Consider the following 9,842-nt stretch of genomic DNA (forward strand, 5'->3'; position numbering starts at 1 on the left):
ATCACCAACACCTCTTATTAGCTGTCTTTTTATTTAAACTGTCTTAGTGGGAGTGAAGTGGTATCTCGTTGTGGTTTTGATTTGCATTTCCTTAATGGTCAATGGTATTGAACATATTTTGATGTGTTTGTTGGCCATTTGTATACTTTCTCTGGAGGAATGTCTGTTCAAGTTCTTTGCCCACTTTTCAATTGGGTTGTGTGTGGTTTTGTTGTTGAGTTATAAGAGTTCTTTCTATATTCTGGATATTAGCCCCTTATAAGATGTGTGATTTACAAATATTTTCTCCCATTCTGTAGGTTATCTTTTCATATTTTGAGAATGTGCTTTGATGTACAAAAGTTTTTATGAAGCCTAATACATCTATTTTTTTTCTTTGGTTGCTCATGCTTTTGGTGTTAAATTTTAAAATCCACTGAAAATTCAAGGTCATGAAAATTTACTTCTTTAAGAGTTTTATATTTTTAGTTCTTATGTTTAGGTAGTAATTCATGTCAAGTTAATTTTTATATGTGGGATGAAGTAATGATCCAACTTTATTGTTTTACATGTGGTTAACCATTTGTCCCCATTTTTTTAAGAGATTGCTTTTTCTCCATTGAATGGCCTTGGCACAATTATAAATAAAATCAATTGGCCATAGATGTTTTGGGTTATTTCTGGACACTCAATTCTATTATATTGGTGTATATATTTTTATCTGTAGACTGATACCACACTGTTTCAATTACTGTTGCTTTAATAAGTTTTGAAATTAGGAAATGTGAGTTCCCCTATCTGTACAATGGGCAGAGTAAGGATTTTAGATGAGAACAAATGACCTAATGCTGCTAAAGGAATATGGAAAATAGAAAATCATATTCAAATGAGAGGTTATTAACTTTATTGACAATCCCCGCTGGACACTGATTCTCTGTTGTGCCCCCATGGAAGGTCAGATCCCAAGAGAGATCTCAGCTGGGGCCTCATGCACCTCTCCCGGGGCCTGTAAACTTTTAAGGGCAACACTGGGCAGAGAGCCATGGCCACTGCAGCTAATAAGGCCCACTGGAACCACTTTAAAAGTTGCGTTGTTTGAAAGTATCTGCAGTAAATACCCAGATCTCAACAATGAATGTGTTACGGGATGTGGGGTTATGAATGGTTGGTCCCCTTCCTTTCCTATTTACCACTGATTGTGATGTAATTTATTGTTTTGGCATATTATACCTGATCTATTGCAGGCTTGCAGCAACTTTCGTTAAATATGAAATTAATCACTTGAGATGAAATTTATTGAAAAGACTTAAAGAGCAGCAAGAGGCATGCCTAGGCATTCATGTGTAAGAAGCTCTAAGAATTGAAAAGCGGAAGGATGCTCACTCTCACAGTCCTATTTAACATCATCCTGGAAGTCCCAGCATTAAAGTAATAAAAAGAAATAGATAAAAAGTATACTGCTTATCCATACTGTCAGAAAACATGATTGCCTATACAGAAATTCCTCAGGCATCTACAAAAAGATCCCTAAAATTACCAAGTTTAGCAAGATGGCAGTAGACTAGCAATGAACAATGGAAAACCAAAATGTAAAGAAAAGCATTGAAAATAGCTCTAAAAATGAAGAGCTTAAGCAGAAGTCTAACAAAATGTGTACAGGACTTGTCTGCTGAAAATAGCATAACGACCATCCAAGAAATGAAAGAAGATCTAAGAAATGGAAAGACATACTATGCTCATGATCTGGAAGACACACTGCTGTTAGAATGTCAGTTCTCCCCCAACTGATAGATTCAATCCCAGCAGCTTTTTGGCAGAGGTTGACAAGATGATTCCCAGGTGCACGTGCAAAGGCAATGGAACTAGAACAGTCCAAACAATTTTGACAAGGCTAAGGCTGGAGGAATCACACAACTTGTTTTTATGAGTTGCTGTACAGCCACGGTAATCAAGACAGTGTGGTGCTGGTGAAGGGAAAGACACACAGGTCAATGAAATAGAATAGAATCCATAGACCCACATAATATGGCCAATTGACTCTTGACAAAATGCAAAGGCAATTCAAAGGAAAGAAATGATATTCTCTTCAACAAATGGTGGTGTGACTATTGGACACCCACGTACAGAAAAATGAACTTTGCCCTAAACCTCACACCTTCTACAAAATGTTCAGTTCTGGTGGAAATTTTCAGAATGAATTAATATATAGAAACCTAAGTATACAAAAAGAGGTAATTATTAACACCAGAAAATACAAAAGTTGAACTGCAACTGTAGTACAATATATGGCTCACCTATCAATATTAATTGTATTATCTTGATAATGTCAACACTGAACCCGTGGCAGGATGGTGAGAGCAGTCTGCCCTGAGCATAAGCAGTAAGGGATGCATTCTCTGCAGGTAACTTAGAAGTGAGAATAAAATTGACTAAAAGCCAGTCTGGTTTCCATTGTCACTGTGCACTAGTAATTCTCGATAATGTCAGTGATAAAAGTACTCCTCTCCCAAAATCTTTTGTTTGTTCTAATTTATAATTAATATTTGAAGTTACTCTTGAGCTTTAAAAATATATTCACAAGCTTCAAATGAACACATCTTTTATTATTTATTCTTTTATGACTATTTTGTTTTACATGAAAGTTAATTTGAGGAGCTCCCAGTTGTAAGTTGGTGTCCAGTGCATGTGGATTCCACCACAAGCAGTTGTTTTGAGATTCAATTTCTAATGGTTCAGAGTCATTGTTCAAGTTCATTTCGGATCCAGTTCATGTCTCCAACCCCATGGCACCACATAGCTCTGCTTTTAGAGTGAACGTTAAAAGTAAACATGGCCAGCAGTGATTGTAAAGGCAGATAAACAACTCAATTACTTTAAACCCACCATTCCATGCGACCACTGGGAGTTTTTATTAGTTTAAAATATAAAACAGTGAAACACAGTGCAAACTGCAAGGCACAATTACTTGGTTGGTAAACACAAATTTCAGTTTATACATGACGTTTTACTTTGAATAATTCAAAATGTATTCGTCCTTTCTAATTATTAAGTTTTTAAAACCAAAGAATGAATCCAGAAAATGAAATGTGTCATTAGTCGTGTTAGTAATAATATCCTAAATGTATCTTTTGGAGACATATCAGTTTTACAAAAACTGCACACCGATACAAAAAACAACAGAACACCACTTAATAGCTTATGGTAGAACTATTTACCTAAAATATTATTTTATCAGACTTTAACCAAAGGACAAAAAGTTTATTAAGGACCTATAAAACTTGTTAGATAAATAGTACTTTTTGTCCTGCAGGAACTTGGACAAACTTGTCAACATTTGTAATATGGTTGTGAAACCAGCAACTGATTCGGCCCATAATTAACCTGAATTTCATAAAGAAACTTGAAGTTCGGTACCCATACTAACACGACGCAGTATTCACCCAGTTCAATAAGAAAAGTGTAAGAAAGCAATGCATGGGCCTATTTTGAAACATAGAATACGTTCAACATTACATAAAGCTAATGAAAAATCTTAAGGAATTCAAGTTGGGTCACCCAGAGCGCCTATGCTAGAGACAATACAAGATCCGAGTGATTACTTTTCCCTTTTTGTGCTGGGGTTATATATATGAAGTTTGATAAAAGAGCATTTTTACTCTGTATTTCTTTTCTCGCCGTTATTATTATTTGTTTTATTTTGTGATTATTACTGAAAACAAGGTTGTCATGTAGAGGAGGTGATGTCAAAACAATGATCCTGGCCCAGCCGGCTCGGGGTGCGGGATGCGGGTTCAGGGAAGGCGGTTGTTGTATTTGGAGGGCGAGAGGAGGTGTGTGCGTCAGGGAGAGGGCCCAGCGAATATCTAGAGCCTCCGCTGCCCCAGCGGGAAGTCAGTGCTTTGGGGGTGGGGGTGATAGCAAAGGGGGTCGCTGTAGGAGGGGGGCTGCCCCCCCAGGGCAGTGAGGTCTGGATGGGCCAGGACATGGAGCGAAGAAACGCTCTCTTTCATTTAGAGCCAAGTGGTGAAACTTGCCTTTTGAAACTATGTTCATATATTACTTTAAAAGGAAATAATTACAAAATCAAAAGAACCTAAGAACAGAGAAGCCAGTGTAAAAACACGGGGGCAGTCAGCTTGAGACACATTTAACTATATAATCTGGAAATTATGATTACAGAACAGAATATATATAATATAAACCCAATGAAAGGCAAGTCAACAGAAGTAACAAAATTGGGCGATTGATACGGGAGGAGGAGTATAACTGTGCTAATCACTTCATCTTTTTAAATCCTCACCTGGGGATATTTTTTTCATTCTCAGAGAGAATGGAAAGGAGAGAGAGAGAGAAACATCGATGGGTTGGCTCTCCCTCGAGCACCGACCTGGGCCGGGGACCGAGCCTGCAACGAGGCACGTGCCCTTAGTCGGAATCGGACACGGGACCCTTCAGTCCTCGGCCGATGCTCTAACCACGGAGCCAAACCGGCCAGGGTCCCCCTCACCTATTGTAGCAGGGAATTCATCAATACTGTCTAAAACTGAACCATGAGATTTGAAAAATCAGCGACTCTAACCTCTTTATGGTTTTCATGGTTTTTTCATCATCATTTTTCCTTAATCTTGAGGGGAGGATTTTTTAGTAATTAATATATCTTGTGATGAAAAAAATATTCAAAGTACAGCATTTCCTTCAGCTCTACCTAAATTTCTTTTTCGACCATTGAATTTAATGAAAATTAATCTGACACTTTGATAAAATATAGAGTAGGGATCAACTTTTACAAAATTACTTGTCTAAACTTATTTAAAACTTTCACTTATCCATTCATTATAATTTTGTATGTAAGCATAGAGAGATATTGGAAATAATGTTTACCAGAGTGTCTGTTCCCATTCATTCTAAAATGCAGATTTGTTTTTTACACATAAGCAACTTTGAAATCCAGTGAGCTCATGGGAAGGCTGCGGGCTGGACGCAGTGGTGAAGTCGTCGTCCCTGCTGCCACCTTCTGGTGAGGTCACGTGCCAGCATCAAAATTTACCGCTGGGCGTCAGCACTTTGGAATAGAAGTCCCAGCGCTCTTTTAACAAATGCTGCATCCCCCAAACTCTTGAAGCACAAAGGATTATGTTGTACACACACACACACACGACTCTGGGTCAAAAAGTGATTCAGCAGAGTTGAACTCTAAATGTAAAGATGGTTTAGAAATACAATGCCCAATTTATTTCACTTGTATTTTCCTTTTTATGTTTGCACAAGAATATTATAAAATGTGTATTTAAGTAAATCTAAGAGTCCTTTCAATAAGAATTCTAAATGATGAAAAGCACCATTTAATGGCTTAATTGGCAGCATTTATTTAGCGATACAAGAAATTATTTGTTTTAGAATCAAAACCTAGATTTTATGAAATATGGTATTTCCAAGCGGCAGAACAGGATGGTTCATTGCTTTCTTCTTTAAAGTTTTCCACATGGCTTAATTTGTAGTGAATATATAATAATAATATTATAGATATTACATATAATATATATTATAATTATATTATGCATAATATATTTTTATATATTATGATATATTATGTATAATGTACTTTACAGTATATCATACATATTACATATATTATACCTAATATATGTATATTTTACATTATAGATTACAGATATTATACATATAATACATAAAACATTTATAACCTGGCTTGTGTGGCTCAGCAGTTGAGCATCAACCTGTGATCCAAGAGATCTCAGTTCGATTCCTGGTCAGGGCACATGTCCAGGTTTCGGGCTTGATCCCCAGCAGGGGGCATGCAGGAGGCAGCCGATCAATGAATCTCTCATCATTGATGTTTCTCTCCCTCTCTCCCTCTCCCTTCCTCTCTCTGAAATCAAGAAAGACATATTAAAAAAAAAAGGAATCATATTTTCTAGGTTAAAAAACACATTTATAATATGTGTTGTATTATAAATATACATATTACAGAACTAGTATGTAAATTTTTCACATGATATAATTTTATAATAAATATCTAATGAGAAGCAAATATTATGGGCTCTTTAGTATGACTGATATCATTTCACTTGAACCATCCTGATATTGCTTTCCCAATCTTATCTATACTCACCCACAGTTACTTAGTTTAGTGCCCAGATTTCTCCATAACCTGCAGCTTTACAGTATTTGGGCCATAGTCTAGGTCTAGGGTGGTTTCTCTCATGGTGAGACAAATATTTTAAAACCAAAGGGCCTTTGGCCTTTCTAACAGCATCTTTCCTCCCTCTCTCCCTCCCCCCCTGTCTCCCTGCATTTCCTCCTCCCTTGTATCCTTCCATTTTCCTTCACCACTTTATTCCTTACCTATTTCAAGATCTCTGAGGCATGTTCTACAGGAGCACTAATGTCCCTGGGTTAGAAGAAACAGTCATATCCTAAGAAACAATGACCATTCAGGACCACGGACAGTAACCCTGAAAGCTAAACACGCTCCCAACCCTCACCCTGCAGGTTCCTCCAAGATCTGAGCAGCAAAGCACACCCTCTAATCCCTAAATAGTACCGTGTCCTCTTGATTGCCTCTGCTCCCTGAGGTTTCCACCACTATAGATCATCTTTGTGCCTAAGGCTTCCAAGATCCCAATAAATACCATTACCCAGGAAAGCTAAGACACCACACATTCTTCCTGTCTTAACCAGGATTCTCTTGATTTCCACTAACAGGAACTCATCTAAGTGACCTCGAGCAGAAAAGGGAAAGTGACTGTGAGGACACAGGTGTATCCCACAGAACTGGACAGCAGGGCCTCCTGAGGAGCAGAGTAGGGAGGTGTGCCTCTCAGCCCATCCTTCTCTGGGGCACCTCACTGAACACCAGCTGGGCACCAGGCAGCACAGCAGGCTCTGTGATCGGTCAAACACAAATGAGCCGGGTCTGCTTCCTCAGGAAGTTGCGGCCTGAACGGAATGATTAGACCTGACATGAAAACTGGAGCAAAGGTGGGAGGAGCTGCGCGGGAGCAGGGGATAGACACAAGCAATCCAGAGGCTGGCCCAGAGGGGGCAAAGCCTGGTGCCCTTGGCTAAATGATGGAGACAGTGAACATGGGTAGTGAGAATTAGGATGGGAAAGTAGGTTAGGATGAGATCATGAAGAGCTTGGATGCCAGGAAATTAAATTTAGCTTCTATCTAGCAAAAAAATAAATTAAATAAATTAAAAAATCAGGAGCCCCTGAAGGACTGAGGGAGTAGAGTGGTGCGACCCAACACGGGTCTCTCAAGGGCCAGTCTGTCTTCAACCCGAGGGAGAAATGCAAACAAGAAAGGCCATGGAGATGGGGAGGCTTTCAGAGCAGCACGGAGAGGAAGGGACTGATCACCCAAATGACAAACAAACTGGGTTCAGAGAAAGGTCACCAGTGCCTGTGGCCCCCTGCACGTGAACCCTGACACACAGGTGTCTCCAGCTAAGCACTCATCAGCCCCTCAAGGCCTGAGAGGAGGGGCCCCAGGCCAGGGCCTCCGTTTGGGGGAAGGGTGGTGGCAGAGTGTCAGGAAAGATCCAGAGAATGGACAGTTCCGTGAGGCCAGTAGGGACCAGAGTGGGGAATGAACAGTTGATGGTGCTGAATACAGATGGATCTGATCGGAATCACACATACACCTGCACACACACCAGGCCTGGATCAAGTCCTGGCTCTGCCTTTTAATAGCTGTGAGATCTTATGTAGCCTTCTCAACCTCCCTGAGCCTCAGTGTTTTCATCTGGGAAAGGTCAATAAGATCTACCTCCTGGTTTGTTGTGGGGACTGAAATGAAATAATAGCTCTGGTAGACTGGTCCTTAAAAATGACTGCACCTTCTTGCCCTCCTATACTCAGTGTGACCTTGTACTTCCTCTCATCAAGAGGTGGGGTCTACTTATCAACCCTGGAATCTGAGTTCATGACTTGCTTTGGTCAAAGGGACAATAGCAAAAGTGATGCTAGAATAGACTTTAATATTGTTCATCTTGGGGCCTGTTCCCTTGCAATCTTAGGACTCAGCCACCATGTGAACAAGGCGAGGCTAGCCTGCTGGATGAGAGGCACATGGCCCAGCTGCCCCCTCTCTCCAGTCAACGGCCAGGAAAGTCCTGAATGAAGAGTCAGGAGTTCTAGTTCCAGCCCTGGCGCTGCCACTACCTTGTGGGGCGACTTTGAGCCAGTCTTCACCTCTCTGAGCCTGATTCAACCCTCTGCAGTGTGCGGGGAAGGGGGTGATTCCCATCAGATTTTCTCAAAGCAACCCTCTTATTTCAGAGGCCAGGATGCCTCAACCATCCTCGGGCTAAAATTCTGAGAATGGAGGATGGCAAAGTTGGAGAAACAAAGTGGTATCCACCACAGTGCCCGCGTGCCCCCCCCCATCCCCCAGGGAGCCTCTTGTTGAGCTCTCGCCACAGGTTTCAGGCACCTAAGAGAGCGCCTCTCTCCCGCCCCAGTGCAGCATTACCCACTTTGGCCAGAAGATGGTGCTACTTCTCCGTGTGAGTTCAACTACATTTATTCTGAGCACCAAACGTAGGCATAGAATGAATTCAAAAGCAATTAGTGTGGCCCTTCCTTTGTAGGAACTTACAGTTGAGTCACAAGCAACCAAAGATAATAATTAGAGCCCTTCAACTAGGGGATGGATACACTTCAGTAGTATATCCATATTTGAAGTAACTACCTAACAATAAAAAAGAATAAACTAAGATGCACAGAACAACATAAATGAATCTCACAATAAATATGCTGAGTGAAAGAAACCAGACCCAGAAAGAGTACATATTGTATGATCCCATTTTTATAAAATTCTGGAAAATGCAAACTAACTTATAGTGACAAAATGTAGATCAGTTGTTGGCTGGGGCTAGGGTGGCTGGGAGGGAGACAAGGAAGGGAAAGAGAGGGGTTATAGAGAGGGTCATGAAGAGACTTTGGGTATGATGAGAATGTTGGATATCTTGATTGTGGTGATAATCTTAGTGGTATAGACATACATCAAAACTTATCAAATTATACACTTTAAATATGTGCAATTGATTGCATGTCAATTATACTTCAACATAGCTGGTTTAAAAAATGATGCACCTCTTTGAACATGTTTGGATTCCGCAATGAGCAGTGATAACTTTCTCAGTTGACAAACCATAATGGTCAGTTTTATGTGTCAACTTGGCTAGATTATGATACCCACTTGTCCAATCACATACTAATCTAGGTGTTGCTGTGAAGGTATTTTGTAGATATCTACAATCAGTTGATTTCATGGAAAGGAGGTTATTCTGGATAATATGGGTGGGCGTGGTCCAATCTGTTGAAAGGCATTAAGACCAGAACTGAGGTTTCCCTAAGGAAGAAGAAATTTGCCTGTGGACTGCAGCTTCATCTTCTGCCAGAGTCCCAACCTGCAGGTTTACAGATTTCAAACCCCAAAAATCACATAGGCCAAGTGCTTGCAATAGTCTCTCTCTCTCATGTGACTTCTGCATTGGAGGATTTTAATAATCCAGTGGATAGGATGACCTGTTCTGTGGGTGCCAGTCAGCCTTTCCCCAGCCACCCATCATTGCTCACTGGCTTATGAACAAGGTAGCGAGATGGCAGGGATGGAGGTTGCTGCATGGGCTCAGTGGCATGGACTTCCACTCACCAAAGCCAAGCTGGCTAAGCCACTGCTGAGAACCCGACACCACTCCCTGGGGTGATCAACCAGCTGCCGCTTGGCAGGTGGATGACATCGGACTACTTCCACCATGGAGGGACAGTGCCTTGCTCTTACAGAACAGACACTTACTTGGGATGTGGATTTGCTTTCCTTGCATGTAACGCT

This window comes from Miniopterus schreibersii (genome assembly GCF_964146895.1).
Source record: "Miniopterus schreibersii genome assembly, chromosome: 16".
Classification (NCBI taxonomy): Eukaryota; Metazoa; Chordata; class Mammalia; order Chiroptera; family Miniopteridae; genus Miniopterus; species Miniopterus schreibersii.